At 33.3% G+C, this 8,887-nt stretch overlaps 1 long non-coding RNA gene across 1 annotated transcript; it reads left to right on the top strand.

Moving 5' to 3' along the window:
• The first annotated feature begins 622 nt into the window (after positions 1-622).
• Positions 623-1,459, top strand: LOC128295229 (uncharacterized). The gene is made up of 2 exons (XR_008285570.1): positions 623-751; positions 1,094-1,459. It is a non-coding gene; the product is annotated as an uncharacterized LOC128295229 (long non-coding RNA).
• Positions 1,460-8,887: the final 7,428 nt, after the last annotated feature.

Raw genomic sequence — 8,887 nt, 5'->3', positions numbered from 1 at the left:
ATTAATGATATAATAATGTAATAATAATAGGCAAATAAGTATAAAAAGAAAATATAATCATAGTAATAATAGTTGTAGTAATAATAATAATAGTAAGAATAATAATGATAATATAACAATAATAGTAATATAATAGTAACAGTAATGATAATAAATATAAGTAATAGTAAAATAATAATAATAGATAAACTAATTAATTTAATAAAAATGACCGAAATAAAAAAGGGACTTAATTGAATTTAAAATAGAAATTCTGGGCCAACTTGAAAATAAATAAAAGAGAAAAGGACCGATGTGAACGCGCGAATAACAAGGAGGGACTAAAGGAGAAAATATTCCTGCCCTCCTAAAGGCAGCGTTTTAAGCGAGACCAAAATGAAATTACAAAAAAATTCGGGGTAAAATTAAAAATAACAAAAGATTTAATTATAAAACTATAAAAAAGCGGAAGGGCCAAAAGTGCAATTAGCTCTTCCGCTACAAAACACGCGGATCCTGGCTAGGAGGGTCGGGTCGGCAAGCTCCACCCCAAAACGATGCCGTTTTGCGCCGGGTGGTTAAGGCCAAAACGGTACCGTTTTGGTACCGTAATTTAAGTAAAAAATCTGAATTTTTTTTATTTTCTGCAAACTTTAAAAAAAAAAAAAAGGCTCTCTACCCTCTCTCTCTCACTCTCCTCCTCTCTGGCTAGAGCCAGAATCCGGCGAGCCGACCGCCGTCAGCCACCGCGCGGTGGCCGAAACTCCAAAAGGTATATTTTTTTTTTATTTTTTTTGTATTTTTAATATACATGTGTATTTGGTAAGAAAACAAAGGATTAAATAGTTTCAAAATAAAATAAAATAAAATAAAACAAAAAAGAAAATAAATAGAACCTTTTAACTCTATTTTGGTATTTCTTGCTGCGATTTTGTGTTGGTGTTTTAAATTTTTTGATGGTATTCCCACCCTTTTTTTATGTTTGAACGTCTGTTTCTATTTCCAAGCCAAAAAAAAGTCCCGAAAATTTATAATTTTTGGGGCTTTTATAGCCCAATTTCATTACAATATTTTACTACTTGTTTGCTATCATTTCTTCTTTGATGTTTTGCAGGTGGGCGGTGCAAGTGGTGACATGACAAAGGCGGTGGAGCAGGTGGTTAGAAGGTAGTTAGCTGAAAGTCAGGCATAGGGGCAATGGCTAGGGTTTTTTTAGTCTTCTTTTTTTCTAATTGCTATGGGCTAGGGTTAAAAGGATTTTGGGCTGTTAGATTTAAATGATTTGAGTTTACTTTGGGGTTATCTCATATGGGTTTGGGTTTAATTGGTTGGTTTTTTTGAGGCTCAGGCAGAATCGAGCTTGTACAGTGATAACTATTAATTATAGTCAGGTACACCTAGTGCTACACATATAAAAAATAATTGGGATTTATTCACATTTCTTTTAAAAAATTGAGTAGATTAATACAAATTTTAAAAATTATATTTTCTAAATTATTTTTATTTAGCTTAATATGTACTAATAGAATTAAAACATCCATATACATTTCATATTTATATTTAAAGTAAATCATTTTTAATATTTTATTTAAAATTTCATATAATTTTAGAAAAATATTCCTTAATAAAAATCCGGACAAATATTAATAACAAAATAATTACACTAAGAACACCAGATCATAACTCTATAGGATTACAAGTTGGCGATCACTATGGTGCTTCAAAGATCAGCTTTTATGACGAAGACTTATGGTGAGGATCCACTCATCGCAATAGGCTATTGTTTGTTGTTGGATATGCTTGCGAGCAGAAAGTCAATCGGATCTTAGTTGTTGATGGCTCATTTGTCAAAGTACTCCTTTTACATACGATAAAAGAATTGGGAGTCCCTCTTGATGAGTTAATGCAATATCGCTTGGGCAAAGGGCTCTCGGTAAACTCAAACTTCAACTTTTCATCGAAGATATAGAGTCAAGATCACTGTTCCATTTGATTGGTGCTAGGATGACTGTGGATTCATCAAAATGGTGTGCTTTCCTCGACTCTTCATTAGTGCTTCAAGTATAGCAGGAATGGTCAAATAAGACAGTTGTTGTAGATGCAAAACCATAATCTACAGCAGAAGCTTTTTCCGCCAATGCTAAGTTTTATCTAGAGAGTTCATTTGTGGAAGAAACAATGGACAGCCTAGTCAAATACTTTAAGCAAAAAGAAAAAGGCATAGCTCTCTCTCCCAACGAAAATGATGAAATAACTCAAGGTTTGAATACTTTGTACTCTTCCCTTTGGTAACTTTGAAGAATCAAAAGTCCTTGAACCTCAAGCAAAAGGATATGTTAGGACTATCAGATCTCCTTTTCAACATAAAAGTCTTCCTTCTCATCGAGACAAGGGCTTTGATCCAAATGCATTTAAACTCCTCGCCAATGTTGGATACAAACAACAGGAGGCGGTGAAATTGGCATGAGAAATGGATGAGACAAGTAAAGGACTTTAAGATAGTTTTGTCAAGATTCATCAAGTATGACAAAAGAAATCAGATTGTACTAGAACTTCTAAGGCACATAACCATGAAAGAAGTTCCAAAAGAGCAAAAGGATTCTACAAGCCTCCAGGACCTTCAATATTTGAGCGTTTGGGAGCATCTACCAATGTGACGTTCAGTGTTCGATTGCTTAAGTATTCAATTTCCTCAAAAGTTAATTTTTGAACGAACTTGAAAAGTAAACACTGCAACATCTATCACCAAGCCAAGATCCATCCATTCAAGACTTGGGAGTTTAGGTTCCAAAAAGGCTAGCCACAACAAGAAAACAAAAGCTCGAATTCTGAAAGAGCCAAGGGATTTTTGCAGCAAAATTCCCTCGCAGATGAAAAGGCACCTCGAATTGAAGATAACTACTAGTGAAGTCTTAAAAGCCAAACGACACGCAGTAATCATAACTAATACATCCACTAAGGAAGAGAATGAAGATATGAAAAACCTTACATCTAATCGTCTATCTGTGAAAAAGGTCGATGAAGAGTCTTAAGAAGAGGAAGCCCGAAAAGCTCCTTAGTCATTTGAGGAAGGAAATGAAGCCACTATTGATGAGTTGAAACAAGTAACAATGGTACTAGTGAGGATCGATGCCCAATCTTTATCAGTGTAAGCTTGTATTCAGAAAAAAGAAAATGCTTATATCGATCTCTTGAAAGAATATCGATATGTGTTTGCTTGGACTTACAAAGCGATACCATGACTCAATCCAAAAGTAGTCGTCCATCATCTGGCTGTTAAGAAAAGTGTTCATCTGATCGAATAAGCTTAAGAGTGATATTATTTTGACTTCATGTCTCAAATTGAAGCGGACTTCATCAAAGAAGTCAATTATCCCCTTACTTACCCCTTCTAAATTCGGCTCCGGTGGCGCATAAAATTTTTTTGATATGTTGTTTAATTTTATGTGGATGACTTGGTTATGAATTCCAAGAAAAGATTTGCTCACCTGGTTGATCTCTGTTTAGTGTTTGAATGATTGTGCAAATATTAATTGAAGATGAATCTTATGAAGTGTGCTTTGGGTGTATCCTCAGGCAAGTTTTTTGGAGTTTAGTGTGCGACACTGGGGGATTGAGATAAACCAATCGAAAATAAATGCAATCATGAAAATGCTAGAGTCAGGCAAGCTTCATGAACTCAAACTAATATATGAAAAAAAGGCCCTACTTTATTGAAGGCAAGAGTTATTTTCGTAAAAAAAGGGGTCCTGCACTGGTGAAACTACAAGCCTGAAGTTTGATTTGATTTAATCATTTAAAACAGAATGCTTCTCAAATTACAGTTGGATGGCGGTGCACGTGATTTAAGAAATGTTTTTGACTTTCTTTGGAATTGAGGAATTTGGTGACAGAAAATTGATTAAAGAAACAATTAATTATTATTTATTTTTGCATAAAAATTAATAATTGTTTCTTCCAAGTACAAAGATCGTGAAGAAGTCGTGGAGCCTTGCAAATTTTCATAAATCAAGTTAAAAATGCCAATCAAATCAAATTAAATTCCAATTTTATTATTATTATTATTTGTATATGATGAAGTTTGTAAGGTGTTTATAATGAATTTCTTTATCAATTACAAAATGTCATTTATCAAGTTGAAATTATATTGGTTAAGTTAAAATTATCATGGATTAAAATGATGACATCACATATTGTAGCATAATTTATTTTTCTAATTAATTTTAATTAATTAAGAGAAAATAATAAAAATTATATAATCATTAATTAAAATTAAATAATTATTTTATCTCTAAATTAATTAAATTAATAAAAGATAAATACTAAATAAAATAGTTTAATTCTTGTAGAATACTTAAATGAAGAATCTAAATTTTAACAAACACCATACTGCTTTTGAAAAAAAAGTCGTATTCAAATCCAATTCAAATGAGGAGAGGAAGTCAAAATTTGTTTCTAAAGAAACCAACCTTTCAATCCAATTCAACTAAAGAAATGAGGTTCAATCCAGTTTCAAGAGCAAGTCGATACAGCACTTGCAACAACCCACATCCATTCAAGATCAAGTCTAGACAACTCTTAGATGAGAACCCAACCAAAGTTTTCCTTGTAGAGAAATATCTAGATATTGTACGCTTTTCAAAGTTATCAACAAAATTTGTCTCCAAATTTTCCAATCATTTTTTACTCTATAATTTGTGAGTACAACAACCTAATAACAAATTTAATATTCATATACACCTTTATTCAAATTTTTCTTTTACTCTTTTATTTGAAGCAAATTGCCCTTAATTTTTCATTATTAATGTGATATTATTTTGTCTTATATGTCACATCTACGAATAAATTAAAAACTATAATTATTTGCTAACGTGACATATACGACAAAACAAGTGCAATGTTAAGAATAAAATGTTGAGTATCAATTTGCTTCAAATAGAAGAATAGTAGCCAAATTGAATAAATGTGTAAAAGTCAAATGTTAAATGTATTATTATGCCTTATATATATAAGTTTATGTTGGGAAATGTGTCTATATTGTAGTAAACATGTAACTATTTTTTTTATATATTTGAACGATAAATAAATAAATACAATTAATTTCACATTTCACTATTATATCTTTTATGTTTCTATCTTTCATGTTTTGCATACATTGTAACGCCCCAATTTTCGGGAATTCTGTGAATGTTGGCAAAATTTCATGCTTTGATTTTGTCATTTGTGAGTGAAATTATGAAATAGGACCTATGTGAAAATGTTTGAAAATGCTATAGGCTAAATTGACGTGGCCAAATAAATAGGAGTGCAAAATAGGAGGATTTGCATGACAAACCTCCCATTTTACATGAAGTGGCTAGCCATCATGTTATTGTAGACAAAATGTACACTTGATATCCATAATTTATGGTACAAATTGATACAAATTGATAATAGGTTAGGTAAATGTTCCATGATAATAGGTTAGGTAAATGTTCCATGATAATGGGTTAGGTAAATGTTTCATGACAATGGGTTAGGTAAATGTTTCATGATAAGAATTTCATGTCTTTTGTATTAAATAATTAAATGGATGAAATATGAAGTTTTATTAAAAGAAAAAGGGGTGAAAAGAACAAAGTTTTGTCCATCTTTGTTGATCATAGCTGAAAGTTAGAGAAGAGAAAGGAGAGGAGAAAGCTCTTGAGTATTCGGTCATTAGGAGGAGGAAAATTGAAGGTAAGTTCTTGGTACCTTGTTTCTATTTTGAGGTTCATGAGTTCTTCTTGATTCTACCTTAACTCTTGAAGTATATTTTGATTTTTAGTTATGTTGTGAGCATTTGGTCATGAATTAAAATGAAGGAAATGGTTGTTGTTTCATGTTCTTTTGATGAAAAATGGAAGATATGTGAAGTTGAGCCAAACAAATGAGCATGCATGTGCCTTAGATGCTAAAGGGAAAAATCGGCTAACATGTTGTGCTTTGAAATGATGAAATGGAGATTATGCTTAAGTAAAAATCATAGATATGTGATGATTGATTGGTGATATACATGTTTAAATAACATGCATGCAAGATAGGTGTATGAAAGAGTGATTTGGTAATAAATCTGCTTGGGACAGCAGCAGTAACATGACTTTGGAAAATCACCATAAATTGTGGGAGATGAATTAGAAGCTGAATAAATTATGTAATTAAAGCTTATTGAGTCTAGTTTCTAATGAAACAAACAAGAACATATTTTGAATTCTGTACAATGAGAAATTTAATTCATAATGAAGAGTGGTCAGATTAGTCAAACAGTGAAACATGGGAAACTTTGAGAAAAATCTGGTATTGATTAGCTAAACCAAAAATTCTGAAAATTTTATGGATAGAAGATATATGAGTCTATTTTCAAGGAAAATTAACGGAACTTGATTTGGAGTTTTGTAGCTCCAGTTATAAATGATTTAGTAATTGTTGCTCAGGAAGACAGCTTGCAGTGAAATTATGATTATGTGGTAAACATTGACAAAAATTTGTTAATGAGTTGCTTATTGTTTTCTTATAAGCTTACTAAGATCTGTAGGTGTGGTTGGCCGAATATTGTAAGGGGTTAATACGTAGTTTGTATTTGAATAGTTAGATTAACGTGTTAGTAATCCAATTGTAGGCGGTTCGTGTGTGGATCTCGTCAACATATCGTCACAAACAGGTGTGTAACTAACACCCTCTTTCTTAGTCTAGATCGGCAAAAGTCGAAAAGCCAAAATGCCGAAAACCGGTATTTTGTAGATTTATGAAAAGTGAATGCTCGTGAGGTAAATCGATTAATGTTTTTGGTAAGCTGCAATGTTTGGACTGCAAAGTACATGATTTCTGTGCCCTCGATATTTTTGGGCTTAATGGGCCAAAATTGGAATGATGGGCCAACGGGCCCAATTCGGTAAGAACCCTCGGTAGTGATTCTGTTAGTACGTGAAAGGTAGGAATATGTATGAAAAACCCTAAAATAGATAAATTACTGAAATACCTTTAAAAGTGGAAAATTTACAGTTTTACCCCTAGGAGATAAATTACCGAAATACCCCTAGGGTTAAATTGACCTAAATGCATGTTTGACTGTTGTTATTTACTGCATGCCATGTTGTTATTATCTGATGCATGGGACTGAGATATTGACGGAGGAAGTACTGAAAGTGGCTTGTCCACGTACTGGAGGCTTTACCTCAATTTATCGTTAATCGAGCAAGCAAGGCAAGAATCGTGGAGTGTTGGGTGGGTGGGTTGAGCTATTCCCACATGGAGTGTATGGCTAGTACGGGTGGAGTATAGTGGTTGGTGGGTTGAGTAGTCTCCCCAAATGGGCTTGCATATGTTTACTGATGTTGCATGTATTTTGAAATGGGCCTATGGGCTATATGTTATCTCGAATAAGGGCTAAGGCCCGTTTATTGTAATCTGAAAGGGCTCGCCCAAGACCACTGTTACCTAAATGGGCTTAGGCCCAATAGGCTTGAGCTGACTTGGGCTTTGAATGCATTTTCCTTACACATCGAGTTTCCCAAACTCACCCTTTTATTTTCATCCACGCAGAAATCCCCAACCATAGTGGGCTTGGAGTCGTGAGGGAATTGAGTGGCCACCCGCTCAAAGTTTGATTTTCTTCCGTGAACTGGACATCCTTTTATTTACGTTTGAAGTTTTGGGTTTTAAATGTAATAAGGCCGCTTAATTATTTTTGATGGTTTTAATATGTATTACTAAGATAGGTATTACTTATTTTAACTGTTGAAATTGGATAGCTTTTTAGCGTTTTCAAAAAAACAACAATTGATTTCAAAATAACACGACAACAAGCAAAGCTTCCGCAATGAAAGTATTTTCCAAAATTAATCACTTTTCCTAAAATGACTTAATCAAATCGGTTTCCTAGAAATATCCATGACGTTAAGGTGTGGAAATGGCGGTATGCATGTCTAGGATTGGATCCGAAGGGAGCTTGGTGCACAGCTTTAACCCTTTTCCGGTTTCCTACCTGGTGCACAGCTTCCATTCACTTTAACCCTTAATGAATTAATCTTTTGAACATCAAGTACGATTTTCTGGACTTAGAATGAAATTTTTTTTAACGTTTTTGATGTGGCATGCCGGATCCGGCCATAACTTCTGGGCCGGGTTTGGGGTGCTACATACATAGTAAAATTGTAATAAACAAATGTTAGCTCATTGATTGTCTAAATTTAAACTGATGATAAGTGGCACTGTAAGAATGTTTACATTCTGAGAAAAATAAGTTACTTCAGTAGATAATCTAAACAAGTCTGTAATCCCATAAAAGAATTAAAGTGAGCATTTGATTCAAGTACATAGAAGGATTATTATGTCGTCTACAATTCCAATTAAGGAGATGACTAGTCTTGGCTATCGGAGGAGTTGAATCCACGGGTAGAGACATTGATGTCTTCATTCGAAGAATGACACATTGGACTCAACCTAAAGTTGAATTAGTTCTGAATTCGTTTATGAATCAATTCACTTGTGACGTTCATGGTGTGACTTACTTAAATCCTGAGTGAGCTACTGACCATGCATATATAACTCATGTGCTTTGATATAAGTGGAGGCTTATGCTCTAAAGATGATCCAGCCGATAGCCGTTATGTTGGGTACATGACTTGTGTATGACATGTCTTTACTAGCAACAATGGAATTCATAGCTCAATTAAAGAGTTATCGATATCCTCTCATTGTCATTGTGTGGATAAATAAATATGGAACTTGGCCACGAGTTGTTTGTTCTCGAACGAGTAATTCATCACAGTTCTTAGTTGACAATGATCATATTAATCATTAAGAAGACACAATGGTGACAATGGAATAAAATAGAATTGTATTGAGGGAGCTAATTTAACTCAAAAGAAACAAGGATATTATATGAGAG

This window comes from Gossypium arboreum, chromosome 7, assembly GCF_025698485.1.
Source record: "Gossypium arboreum isolate Shixiya-1 chromosome 7, ASM2569848v2, whole genome shotgun sequence".
Taxonomy (NCBI): Eukaryota; Viridiplantae; Streptophyta; class Magnoliopsida; order Malvales; family Malvaceae; genus Gossypium; species Gossypium arboreum.
This window is presented reverse-complemented; position numbering and strand designations above follow the sequence as displayed.